The 14,182-nt window shown below is 41.1% G+C and overlaps 1 protein-coding gene across 2 annotated transcripts in view; it reads right to left on the bottom strand.

Annotated features, from left to right (window-relative positions):
• LOC102842459 (protein transport protein Sec23B-like) overlaps window positions 1–3,898 on the bottom strand; it is a 39,018-nt gene extending 35,120 nt beyond the window's left edge. Inside the window, exons 1-2 of one of the 2 annotated variants that reach the window (XM_006860641.1) lie at window positions 3,807–3,884; window positions 1,243–1,252 (exon numbers count right to left, since the gene is read on the bottom strand). The gene's annotated coding sequence lies outside the window, so the exon portion shown is untranslated. Of the gene's footprint in view, window positions 1–1,242; window positions 1,253–3,806 lie in introns of both variants that reach the window. The other variant, XM_006860640.1, reaches the window with a different exon arrangement.
• Between the last annotated feature and the right edge of the window lie 10,284 nt (window positions 3,899–14,182).

Genomic DNA, 14,182 nt, shown 5'->3' with positions numbered 1-14,182 from the left:
TTCTAACAACCTTGTGGTCCAGTGTTTATCCTACAGCGGCACACCAGGACTCTGAATATCTCACAGTTTAGGAGTCGAGAATTCAGGATGCCAACTCTAAAGGAAGGCTTTCTCTCTCTTTAAGACTGGAGGGAAGGTCCTTGCTTTTTTCAGTTTCCGTTCCTTAGCTCCTTGATGATCTTCATGAAGCCTGATATCTTTAATCTACTCTTTTATAAGTCAAAAGAGATTGATTTTTGGAGTCCTGGTGTGGCACTGTGGGATAAAATACAGGATTACAAGGTCAGTTTGAACCACAAGGTTGACAATTCAAACTCACCAGTCACTCCCTGGAAACCCCATACAGGGTCACAATGAGTCAGAACCAACTAAACAGCACTTACAACATACTAACATGACCATAGTAATATAATCCATTTGGAAACTGATTTTTACAGCACACATTTATGGGAGACATAATTCATGTAACAGTCATCTAACACAGTATTTCCTAACTACTTGGTCTGAAAAACTTGTCAATGCAGAATGAGACTATCAAAGCTTTCTCCCTTCCGAAAAGCCAATTCACCTCAGTCAGCTCTCACAACTGTTATTTTCTCAACCCTCTCTAGCACTTACAAAAATAAAAAAGGCACAAGGTTTGCAATCATTTAATCATTTCTAAGTTATAGAGCTGTAAAATAAGCAATGGCATGTTAACTGCAAGGTCACCTGTTCAAACCCACCAGCCGATCTTCACAAACCCTATACAGGGTCAGTATGAGTTGGAAGATGCTTAACAACAATTCAAGTTGTATAGGGGGCCTGGTGTGGCACTGTGGGTTAATGCACCAGACTGCAAAGCCGTTTGAACTGCAAGGTCGGTGGTTCAAGCTTACCAGCTGCTCCTAGGAAACCCTATACAGGGTCGCTGTGGGTTGGAATTGACTCCATGGCACTTAACAACAACAACTAGTTAAATAAAACTCATACTAACCTCCTAATGGTGATTCAGTGGCAGAATTCTCACCTTCTGGGTTTGATTCCTGGCCAACGCACAAACATCACCTGAGATAGCGAACAGATTTCAGTACAGCATCACGACTAAAAACTAGCTAAGAAGAAAGCCCTGGAGTTCTGCTTCTAAAAATCAGCTAATTAAAGTCTTATGGAGCACAACAGTCCAATCTGCAACCATGGGTATGGTGCAGACTGGGCAATGCTTTGTTCCACTGTGTGTGGGGTTCCCGAGTTGGGGTCAACCTGGCAGCAGCTAACAACAACAATGCTCCTTTCAGATAAGATAAACATTGTCTCAGCCAATAAGTCCATTTCTGCCCTATCTCAGAGACCAGTTACCTTCCTAACTGATCCCCTTCCTCCTTTCTCCACTAAGACTGAAATGATGTATTAAATCTTACATTCCGTGTGTTCTTATCTTTTAGGGCCCTTTCCCTTGCCTTTATTTATTGTGGAGAAAACTCGCTACTGATTTCTGAATCCAGTTCATAATGGGAGCAATCACCAGTTTTGAGCCAAGGTATTTCTATGTGTACTCACCAAAATTACAAAAGTAAGTCTGCTATTCTGCTGAGTCTCACCAGGGCCTCTTTCTTCATCATAGGAGTCTGTCTACACTTTCAAAGACTGCCATCAGTAAAGCAGACTCTCACTAAGCTTTTCAAACCTGTATAAATCCAACTACACTGAGTGTGTTATACATCTTGTAGTCCCTGGGTGGTACAATTCATTAAAAGGCTTGTTTGCCAGAGGTTTGCGATTATCCAGAGATACCTCGAAAGCCTGATGATCTACTCCTGGAAAATCAGCCACTGAAAGCCCTATGGAGGACAGCTCCACTAGGACATACATAAGCTACCATGAGTCACAACAGCAAATAGTACTACTGATTTCATTGTAAATAATTTGAACAGATATTACTAGAAGGGCAAATAAATGAATCACTCGGCTGTACACAACACAACCCAGACCACAAAAATATCAAATGTTTGCTCCAACTGAAACTCTGCAACAATTATTGGTTATTTCTGGCAATAGTGGGAAACTGAAGCACTGTGCAACCAGGGGGCACTTCTGCAGCTTCCTAGATGTCAAAGAGATAACTCAAGTACAAATGAAAGTAAGTTCTAATATTATTATTGCTGTTGATTTATGAAGGGCTGTCAAGTTGGTTCCAACTCATATCGACCTGTATAGTTTCCAAGGAGCAGATGGTGGGTTTGAACTGCTGACCTTGTGGTTCACAGTTCAGCGCTGATCCTAAAGTCCCAAAGATGGTGGTGGTGGTGGTTGTGTGGCATCACGTTGGTTCCAACTCACAGCAACCTAGAATAGGGTTTCTGAGGCTGTTAATCTTCTACTGGAGCACCAGGCCTCATCTTTTTGCCATGGAGCAACTGGCAGATTTGAACTGCTGATCTCACAGATAGCAGCCCAGTTCATAAACCACTATGCTACCAGGGCTCCAAAAGGAGCTCTTCCTTCCCAGGGTGGAATTCTCAGTAAGTAGCTCAGCAAACTTCATTAGATGATGGTTTCCCCTTCTCAAAACATTTGTTGTTGTTAAGTGCCGTCGAGTTGGTTCCAACTCATAGTGACCCTGTATAGGGTTTCCAAGGAACGTCAAGTGCTTATCCTACAGTGCCACACGAGGAGTCCATCATAATTCTCCTTTATTAAAAGGCACTGCCTCCATCCAATATCCCTAAGCATCTATATTTATGTCTCCTACTTTTTCTAATGCACTAGGCTGCAAAGCTGTTTGAACTGCAAGGTCGGTGGTTCAAGCTCACCAGCTGCTCAATGGCACTTAACAACAACAACAAGATCCCTTTTAGGGGATCCTCGTGTGGCACTGCAAGATAAGCACTGCATTGCCAACTAGAAAGCTGGCGGTTCAAACCCGCCACCCACTCCTTGGAAACAAGGTTGCTATGAGTTGGAACCAACTTCACAACATTTAACAGCTCTTCTAGAGCATTTATTTTTAACCATGGGCAAATAATCCACAAGACATTTCAGAGGATCAATGAATCCTTTTTGTGATTGAGCGAATGTTCATTTTTCAGTTTATATAAAATTTTCAAAAAGGGAAAAATATCTCGATGAATAACAGACCTAAAAAGATCCTGTGGGCGTATCAGAAACAACTCCTGACCAGCAAATCTAAATCACACTTTTTAGCAACAGTGGCCACCTGTTACCAAATTTACCAAAAAATCAAACCACACCCACAGCCATCCAGTTAATTTTGACTCATAGCGATCCTATAAGGACAGAGTAAACCTGCTCCCTAGGGTTTCCAAGACTAAATCTTTACAGGCGCAAATAGCCTCATAGTTCTCCCAGGAGAGGCCGGTGGTTGTACCGCTGACATTTTAGTTAGCAACCCAACGCTTAACTCAATGCGCCACCAGGGTCCCAAGCCAAGTTTAAATAACATTTAATCCATGAAGGGGGCTCAAAATCATGGGTTCTAGTCCCAGATCTCTCGCAAAGCGTAAATCATTTCACCTAAATCCTAGACTCAAGTGTGAAATAGGGAACGAATCTTTTCAGTTGTGCTCATAGCACGATTCTGAAGGATGGCGAACCAGAAACCGGTACTTTGATCGCCTGGTCTGAGGAGGTATTCCTCGCTCTCAGTCAACCTCTGGGTCACCGTGTCCCTCCACTTCTTTAGTCCTTCTCCCTCCTTTGGACTGAGGCTTCCAAATAGGGGCTGGTCACCTCGCCCAGTGCAGAGGCCCCTGCCCGTACCCTAGTTCCCCCCTCACCTGCGCGTTCGAGCGCTCAGTAGGCAGAACCCGCTCACCTGGCTGAAGCAAAGCGCACCCACACCTGAAGAGTCCTACTCCCGCTCCCACCGCCAAGTCCAGCTCAGCTCTCAACCGACTGGACGCGCGCTGTACGTCACTTTACGGCTCCGTCCCACGGCCAATCAAAGAGCGCCTGTCTGGCAGGCTACCGGAAGCCTCCCGCCATGTTGGAAAAAGGAAGATCGAATGCTTATAACTTCAAATCCACAGCTCATCACGGAACGTTTCCCCTCGTTCCCCCCTAAGTTTTTTTGCTTCAGAAAATGCTGGGGCCCACCGGACCATTCTATGGGAGCAACATCACTTCTAAGGACTGTATCCGATTCCAATATGACGTCAGCGCGCCTCACCGCCGTAGTTACCGGCAAGCAAGAGCGGTGACGTGTGCGTCTGGAAGAGAAACGGCGCCCAGGGAGGAAACCTGAAGCCGGAACCAGTCATCATCCTAGTAGCGAACGGGTCCGGGCAGAAGCTGCGTGATGGTGGGTCTTAAAGAGGTTTAGGAGCTCGAGGCAATCCCTCAATTGCGCCCCGTCTCCCATTTGGAGCACGCTGGAGCGATCTTTAAATTGTGCCCTCTCCTCCCAATTTCCGACTCCTGGTGAGGCGCCACATAATCAGTGCCGGACTGCGAACCACTAGGAGACTCAAACCCACCAGCATTTCCTTGTAGTTAGGTGCCATCGAGTCGGTATCGACTCGTAGCGACTCTATACACAATAGAACGAAACACAGCCTGGTCCTGGGCCAACCTCATTTGAGCCCATTGATGCTGCCATTTTGCCAATCCATCTCGCTGGGGGTCTTCCTTTTTTCTCTGACCCTCCACCCTACCAAACATGATATCCTTTTCCAGCGACTCCTGACAATATGTCTCAAGTATGAGAGCCGAAGTTTGGCCATCCTGCCCTCCTACGAGCACTCTGGCTGCACTTCTTCCAACACAGATCTGTTATTTTGGCAGCCCATGGTACTGTCAATATTCTCCCCCAACACCGTAACTCAAAAGCATCAATTCTTCTATGGTCTTCCTTATTTACTGTTCAGCTTTTGCATGCATATGAGGTTATTGAAAATAACCATGGCTTGGGCCAGGGCGTACCTTAGTCCTCAAGCTGACATCTGTGCTTTTCAACACTTTAAAAAGGTCTTGTGCAGCAGATTTGCCTAATGCAATGCGTCCTTGGATTTCTTGACTGATGCTTCCATGAGTGTTGACAATTGATCCATGATCCAAGAAGAATGAAGTCTTTGACAACTTCAATCTTTTCTCCATTGATAAGAATGTTGTTTATTGGTCTGGTGGTGAGGATGTTTGTATTCTTGACATTGAGATGTAATCCACACTGAAGTATGTGGTCTTTGATCTTCATCAGTAAATGTTTGAAGTACTCTTTACTTTCAGCAAGTAAGGTTGTATCATGAGTATGGTGAAGGGATACTACCCTGTAGCACACCTTTCCTAATTTTAAACCATTCAGTGTTCCCATGTTCTGTTCGAACATCTGCCTCTTGGTCCAGGCACAGATTCCTCATGTGCTCAAGTAAGTGTTCTGGAATAGTCATACTTTGCAATGTTGTCCATAGCTTGTCATGATCCACACAATCAAAAGCCTTTGCGTAGTCAATAAAACACAGGTAAACATCTTTCTGGTATTCTCTGCTTTCAGCCACGATCCATCTGACGTCAGCAATGATATCCCTGACAACTCAATGGCTCTTAACGACAACTCCCAATTTCAAGATAAGTAAACCTTAATACAATAAGCCTTGGACTGTGAACCACCAGGTCCACAGTCCGAGCTCATCAGCCCCTCTGGGGTAGAAAGACGAGACTTGAAGATTTAAAGCCTCGGAAACCCTATACTGGGTTGCTATGTATTGGAACCAATTTAACGGCACTAAACAAGATGTTGATGCCAGTGAGGTGCTGGCAGAAATACCTAACCCCTCTCTGATTCACCTGCCTCAGTCAGGGCACTTTCATATTTGTGGCACCTTCAAATTGTAGTCTGTCACCCCCTTAACCATGGTGAGGGGCAAGTGCCCCACCCCTTGTTCCTCCCTCCCTGTGCCTCTGGATGTCTATCATGCTTGGGGAAGGACTTTGGGTCAGACCTGATGAATAGAAAGGAGCCCTGGTGGCACTGTAGTATAAGCACTGGACTGCTAACCACAAGGTTGACAGTTCAAACCCAACAACTGCTTCTTGGGAGAAAGATGAGGCTTTCTGCTCCCATAAAGATTTATAGCTCAGAAACCCATACAGGGTCTCTGTGCGTTGGAATCCACACTTGGTTTTGGTTTGGGTTAATAGAAACTACTTGGTGATGCACTCCCCTTCATATTGTGCTTAGAGCACATGCCTTACCTGCCATACCTTCAAGCCAAAAACACAAACCCCATAGGGTTTCCAAGGCTATATAAATCTTTTTCCCACAAAGCAGCTTGTGGGTTTGAACTGCTGACCTTGCAGTGAGCAGTCCAGTGCCACTAGGGCTTCTTGTTGTTAAGTGCCATGGAGTCAGATTCCAACTCAGCGACCCTGTATAGAGTTTCCCAGAAGCGCCGGGTGGGTTTGCAGACAGCGCCACACTAGAGCTCTTAAATAGCACCTTGTTGTCGTGGCTATTACTGCGTGCTTATAAGTCGCAATATAATTACAACATGCATATGTTCCTTCACCGTATCACAGTTTCCTCTTCAAGATACTGCCACTACAATATGGAGAATTGTCATATTTAGGCAATTTAAGACACCTTACTAGTTCTAACTACAACGCACAACTTTCTACAACCAATACAACTATTTCATATCTTTTTACAAGTGGCAAAAAAAAAAATGAATGAGTTCATTAATCTGATCCAAAGATATAGTCCCACAATAACATCTAAAGATAAGAAGCAATACTTCATAAGCTTATGCATAGAACTATCTACACATTTATGAATTGTTCATTAGTTAGCTCAATTTAGTATTGTTGATGTGTGCTGTTGAGTCAGTTCCAGCTCATAGTGACCCTATATGGCATTTCCAAGAGTAGCTGGTGGGTTTTAACTGCTGACCTTGTGGTTAGCAGTTCAGTGCTTATCCTACAATGCCACACCAGGGCTCAATATTAATGTGGTTTTAAATTACCTAAAGAGTACAAGAATTGATGCTTTTGAATTATGGTGTTGGAGGAGAATATTGAAAGTGTCGTGGCTGCCAAAAGAACCAACAGATCTGTGTTGTAAGAAGTGCAGCCACACTGCTCATTGGAGGCCAGGATGACCAAACTTCGTCTCTCATACTTTGGACATATTGTCAGGAGGGACCAGTTTCTGGAGAAGGATATCATGTTTGGTGAAGTGGAGGGTCAGAGAAAAAGAGGAAGACCCCCAGAGAGATGGATTGGCCAAGTTGCAGCATCAATGGACTCAAGCATGGCAACAATACTGATGGTGGCCCAGGATCAGACAGTGTTTAGTTCTGCTGTGCATAAGGTCGATATTAGTCAGTACTGACTTCAGCACCTAACAACAACAACAACAAAGAGTACAAGATTAGTTTATTCATACATAAGAAACATAATTACTACAAAAGTAATACAAAGTACATCAGAATAATTATTAAGTTTATATTTCTCATGACCTTAAACATTATATATGATGTTGTTACCTTATTTGATCAATAAATTTGTATACGTTTGTTATCAGGTGCCATCCACTAGGTTACTACTCATAGCAATCACAGCGACCCCGTGTACAACAGCACCAAATGCTTCCCGCTCCTGTGCCAGGCTCACAATCATTGCCTGTTTGAGTGCACAGTTGCAGCAGCCACTGTCAGTCCATCTCGTTGAGGATCTTCCTTGTTTTTGCTAATCCTCTATCAGGTATGATGTCTTTTTCCAGGAACTGGTCCTGTGTCCAAAGCACATACAATGAAATTTCACCATCCTCATTTCTAGGGAGCATTTCAGTTGTACATCTTCCAAGACAAATTTATTTGTTCTTTTGGCATAGTAATGTCAATATTCTTTGCAAACACCTAATTCATATGAATCATGAATCAGGTCTTCTCTGATCTTCTTTATTCATTATCTAGCTTTCACATACATATGAGGTGACTAGAAATATTATGTTCTCAAAATGACATCTTTGCTCTTGAACACTTTAAAGAGGTCTTTTGCACTAGATTTGCCTAGTGCAATACATCGTTTGATTTCTTAACTGCTGCTTCTATGGACATCTACTGTGGATTCAAATAAAATGAAATCCTTGACAACTTCAATCTTTTCTGTTTTTCATGATTTTATTTATTAGTCCAGTTGTGAGGATTTTGTTTTCTTTATATTAAAGTAGTCTTTGATCTTTATCAGTAAGTGCTTCAAGTCATCTTCACTTCCAGCAAGCATGGTTGTGTAATCTGAATATCACAGGTTGTTAGTGAGCATTTCTCCAGTCCTGGTGCTGCCTTCTTCTTCACATAATCCAGCATCTCAGATTGAATAAGTATTGTGAAAGGATATTTAACCCTGACACATAACTTTCCTGATTTTAAACCATGCTGTATTCCCGTTCTGTTCTTGGTCTATGTACAAGTTCCACATGAGTACAATGAACTATTCTGAAATTCCCATTGTTTGCAATATTAGCCATAGTTTGTTATGATCCACATAGTTGAATGTCTGTGCATAGTCAATAAAACTCAAGTAAGCATATTTCTGATATCCTTTGCTGCCAGTCAAGATCCATCTGGCATCAGCAATTACATCCCTTGATCCATGTTTTCTTCTGAATTTGGCTTGAATTTCTGGCAGTTCCCTGTTGATGTACTGCTGCAATCATTATAATCTTCAGCAAAATTTTACTTGCATGTGATATTAATGATATTGTTTTATAATTTCCACATTCTGCTGTGTCACCTGTTTTTTGAATGTGCACAAATATAGATCTCTTCCAATAGATTGTCCAGTTAGCTGTCTTTCCAATTGGATCTCATATAGGTCACTTAACTTGGATGTCCTAAACCTTCAAGTCAAGGAACCAAATCACGTGAGGTATTTGGTTTTACATAAGCAGCCTCAGCAGCTACTCTATTGATGTTTTTGTTGTCAATATATTTATCAAGCAACTTTTGCCAATTCAACATTTTACAGGTGTACAAATTTATAGATATCAATTGCAATGGTTGTTTGTGTAATTCTACCCTTAGAGTCCTGGTGTGGCACTGTGGGTTTAATGCGCCAGACTGCAAAACCGTTTGAACTGCAAGGTCGGTGGTTCAAGCTCATCACCTGCTCCTTGGAAACCCTGTACAGGGTCACTATGGGTTGGAACCAACTCAGTGGCACTTACCAACACCTCCTCTAATTAATGCAATTTCCCCCATCACCATTAACTCTCCTTTGCCTTCCTCCTCCTGTGCCTGGTAACCTCTAATGAACTTTGGTCTTTGCCTTTTCTTATCTTTTTATATAATTGAGTTCATACAATAGTTGCCCTTTTGTGATTGACTTATTTCACTCAGCAAAATATTTTCAAGCTCCATCTGTATTGTACTATCAAGATTTCATTTGTCTTACTGGCTGAGTAGTATTCTATTGTATGTATGTACTGCATTTGTTTTATCTATTCATCTGTTAAGGAGCTCTGGTAGTGTAGTGGTTACAAATCGGGCTGCTGACCTCAAGGTCGGCAGTTTGAAACTAGCAGCCATTCCGCAGGAGAAAAATGAGGGTTTTTGCTCCCGTAAAGATTTACAGCCTTGGAAACCCTGTACAGGGTTACTATAAGTTGGAACTGACTCCAGTGTACTTAACAACAACATTCATCTGTTGGTGGACATTTAGATTGGTTCCACCTTTTGGCTTTTGTATCCATAGAGTTTTCAATTGCTCGTTTTTTTAGAAATAGCCAGGATTTTTTTTTTTACTGAGATGCCTCTGGGTAGACTTGAACTTCCTACAGTTTTGTTAGCAAACAAGCATGTTCCTGAGAACAGCAAGTTCCTGAGAAACAGCTCTTTGAAAATTAGCAAATGATATAAATTTTCATATTTAAAATATTTGTAAATATGCTGACTATTTTAATTGGGAAGCCAAACTGTTGCTTTGCTGATAATGATAAGATCAGAAAATAAGTACAGATTATAGAACAAAAATAAAAAAGGTGGGTTTGTATATAATTGTGCATAATCACTGCAATGAGTGCAATCATTATGGACATAAACTGAGGAAGATGAGCGATGATGCCATTCTCTTAGTGATTTCCTTCTAATGACTGAGAAGAAAGAAATATTAAAATGATTTTTATGGAATGATACATCCTTTTTCAGCCTGCAGAGAGTGTCATTTTTTCTTGGACTAAAAGTCATGACGGAAACAACTACTTGGCTATAAGAATGTTTCTGTTTCTCTGTATTTACTTTTCATTTTATAACATTTTTTTAAGGAATAATTGACATACAGTAAACTACTTATTTAAAGTGTTTTATTTATATTAAAAGTTTTTATTGTGAATTGAGTAAAAGTTTACAGGGCAGCACATCAGTTTCACATTCAATAAATCATACTTTGTTTCATTACAATGGTTATAATCCCCCCATGTACCATCAGTTAACAGTATTTTTCTCTATTCATTTTAGCTTTTTCTTTTTTTTTTTTTAATTCTCAGACATATATAATAATTTAACCAATCTAAGGGCACATTCTACCTTCTGGATGCCAGCTCTCAGTCCCTCTCGTTCCATGAATCTAGAGTCCTCAGCTGCTCTCTTCTCCATGTCCCCATCTCTTCCTCCATCTCTGGTGTCTCTGCTACTCTGGATAAGGTCTCACATTCTACTTGTGCTCTTCTCCCTTGATGGTCCTAGGGTCCTCTGTTTCCAATCTGCTTTATTTATTTTTTTATTTTACTTTTTTCCCCTCAAAATATTCCTATGCTCTTTTTGTCTTTTTTATTGTGCATTGGGTGAAGGTTTACAGATAAGATCCTCATCTCTACATTCAGCAAACCATACTATACACTTTGTTCTATCTCAATGATTACAATCCCCTCCCGGCAACAACATTTATCCCGCTTCCTCCCTGTAGCTCCTCATTTACATCTTATATTTTATAAATGAAGGCAGCAAAAATATTTGATGTACACTTGCAAAACAAAAAATACATATACCCATTTAAATGTCCAAAGAGCACATTCTGCCAGCCAGCCTCCTGCCTGCAGGCACACAGCAACCAGCACTGTGCTGCTGCTTTTCTAAATAGGAATCTCATACTCCACTCATGCTCATCCTTCTTCATGGTCCTGGGTTCTTCTGTTCCTGAAATGAAAGATTAACTACTCTCCTCTTTTAATTACACATCTTCTACAATTATAGTCCTGGAGTGGTAATGTGGGTTAATGTGCTGGACTGTAAAGTTGGTTTGATCTGCAAGGTCAGTGGTTCAAGCTCACCAGCTACTCCTCAGAAACCTAATACAGGGTCGCTGTGGGTCAGAACTGACTCAACAGCACATAACAACAATTACAGTTGTGACAATCGCAATTAATTCTGCTAATAACTATTTACAAGTGATTCATAAAATCCTATCACTGTTGCCCCCATCCGGTTTACCAGATCCACCTGGGAAAGAGGGAAGCTATTCAGTGAGGATTCTACTTTACTCCCCTCAATCTGCAACTAAGCACATAAATGTGCAATTTATTTATAAGTTTTGACATCCATTACCACAATCAAGACAATGAACACACTGATGTTGTTAAGTGCTATCAAGTCAGTGCTGACTCATAGCGACCCTATGCACAACAGAACAAAACGTTGCCTGCTTCTGTACCAACCTCACAATTGTTCCTACTCATGAGCCCATTTGCTGCCACTGTGCAAATACATCTTGTTGTGGGTCTTTCTCTTTGTCTCCAACCCTCTACTTTACCAAATATGAGATGCTTCTCCAGGGATTGGTCCCTCCTGATGATATGTCCAAAGTATAAGAGATGAAGTCTGGACATCCTGGCTGATCTTTTTGTTCTTTTGAAGACCATGTTAATTTTAATATTCTCCTCCAACACCACAACTCAAATGCATCAATTCTATGGTCTTCCTTATTCACTGTCCATATTTTGCATGCATATTAGGCTATTGAAAATACAGTGGTTTGGATCAGGTGCACCTTAGTACTCAAATTGACATCTGGGCTCTTCAACACTTTAAAGAAGTTTTGTGCAGCAGATTTGCCTAATGCAATATGTCATTTGGTCTCTTGACTGCTGCTTCCATGAGTGTTGATGGTTGAGCCGAGAAAAATGAAGTATTTGACAACTTCAGTCTTTTCTCCATTTATATGTATGTTGTTATTGGTCCGGGGTAAGGATGTTTGTTTTCTTTGCATCATGGTGCAACCTGTACTGAAGACTGTGGTCTTTGATCTTCATCAGTAAGTATTTTAAGTCCTCTTTGCTTTCAGCAAGCAAGATTGTATCATCTGCATATCATAGGTTGCTGATGAGTCTTCCTCCAATTCTGAGGCCACGTTTCCCCCCATATAATGTAGCTTCTTGGATTATTTGCTAAGCATACAGATTGAATAAGTATGGTGAAATAATATAACCGTCTCACGCCTTTCCTAATTTTAAACCATTCAGTGTTTCCTTGTTCAGTTTGAACAACTGCCTCTTGGTCTATGTACAGGTTCCTTATGGGCACAGTTCAGTGTTTGGTAATATTAATTCTCCACAATGTTGTCCATACCTTGTCATGATTCACACAATTGAAAGCCACTGCATAGTAAATAAAGCATAAGCAGATATCTTTCTGGTACTCTCTGCTTTAAGCCATGATCCATCTAACGTCAGCAATGATACCCCTGGTTCCACATCATCTTCTGAATCCATCTTGAATCTCTGCAAGTTCTCAGTCAATGAATGTGTGGTTGTAGCCATGTTGGTATTATTTTCTTGTGTGAGATATTAATGATAATGTCTGATTTCTGCATTCTATTGAGTCACCTCTCTTTGGAATGGGCACAAATATGAATCTCTGCCTGTCAATTGGCCAGGTAGTTGTCATCCAAATTTCTTAGCATATATGAGTGAGTTCCTCTAGTGCTGCATCAGTTTATTGAACAATTTCAATTTGTATTCCATTAATTCCCATTCCTTTGCTCTTTGCCAATGCCTTCAATGCACCTTGGACTTCTTCCTTCAGGATCACTGGCTCTTGATCATATGCGACTGCATCTATTGAAATGGTTGAATTCTGACTTTTTTTTTTTTTGATGCAATAATGCTCTATATTCCATCTTCTTTGGTTGCCTTCTGTATCATTCACTATTTTGCCTGTAGAATCCTTCAATATTGAAAATCGAGGCTTGAACTTTTTCTTCAGTTCCCTCAGCTTGAGAAATGCTGAGCTTTCTTCCCTTTGGGTTTTGTAATTCCAGGTCTTTGCACATTTCATTATATTTAACTTTGTCTTCCCTAACTGACCTTTCAAATTTTCTATTCAGTTCTTTTACCTCCTCTTTTCTTTACCATATCTATGCTTAAGTGTCTCTTCTGACATCCATTTTGGTCTTTTCCTTCTTGTTTTCTTAATGACATTTTGTTTTCTTCCTGTATGATGTTCTTGATGTCATTCACAACTTTTCTTGTTTTCCGTCTTTAGTGTCTAATGCATTAAATCTGTTCTTCAGATTATCTCTAAATTCAGGTGGGATATGTTCAGGGTCATATTTTGGGTCTCATGGACTTGTTTTCATTTTCTTCAGCTTCAGTTTGAAACTTGTAAGCCAGTTACTTCGTGCCTTTATTGCCCCCTTATTTTAGATAGCCAATGTCTAAGTTGCTCGTCTCTATTTACCCTGTGCACAGAGCAGATAACATTGATACTTGATTTGAAGACTCTTTCCCTCTCTGTTGATATTTAGAGTAACTACCGCTCTGAGTATAGGTCAGGTTCGTCATGAAGATGTATCTTCTGTCACTGTAGCTGTTCCAGTCTGCTTGTCCTTTCTAGTGGGAATGACTCCCCTCACAAGGTTGTGGATGGGACTCAGGATTCCACCTAAGGTCCTATACTCTGTAAAGGTTTGCATTAGGCCTATTTCACTGGGCAAGTTGTAGAACCCCTTATAGGTATTCCAATCAGTTATAGGCTGAAGCTGAAGATGGGCTTACAGATTTTCTTTAATCATGTTTCCCAACATTCCTTTCTATCCCACTTGTGTCTATTTTACAATAGTAGGCAAGGGAAACTAATATACATAAGGCAGTCAAGGATTTTAGTATTTACCCTCTTCATGCTATACCTAGATCCCTGTATCCCAGAGAGCCCTGTTGTTCCAAGGTTGAGTATGCATCACTATTTCCCTCTGTCCC

The sequence above is a fragment of the Chrysochloris asiatica genome, unplaced genomic scaffold (assembly GCF_000296735.1).
Source record: "Chrysochloris asiatica unplaced genomic scaffold, ChrAsi1.0 scaffold00039, whole genome shotgun sequence".
Classification (NCBI taxonomy): Eukaryota; Metazoa; Chordata; class Mammalia; order Afrosoricida; family Chrysochloridae; genus Chrysochloris; species Chrysochloris asiatica.
This window is presented reverse-complemented; position numbering and strand designations above follow the sequence as displayed.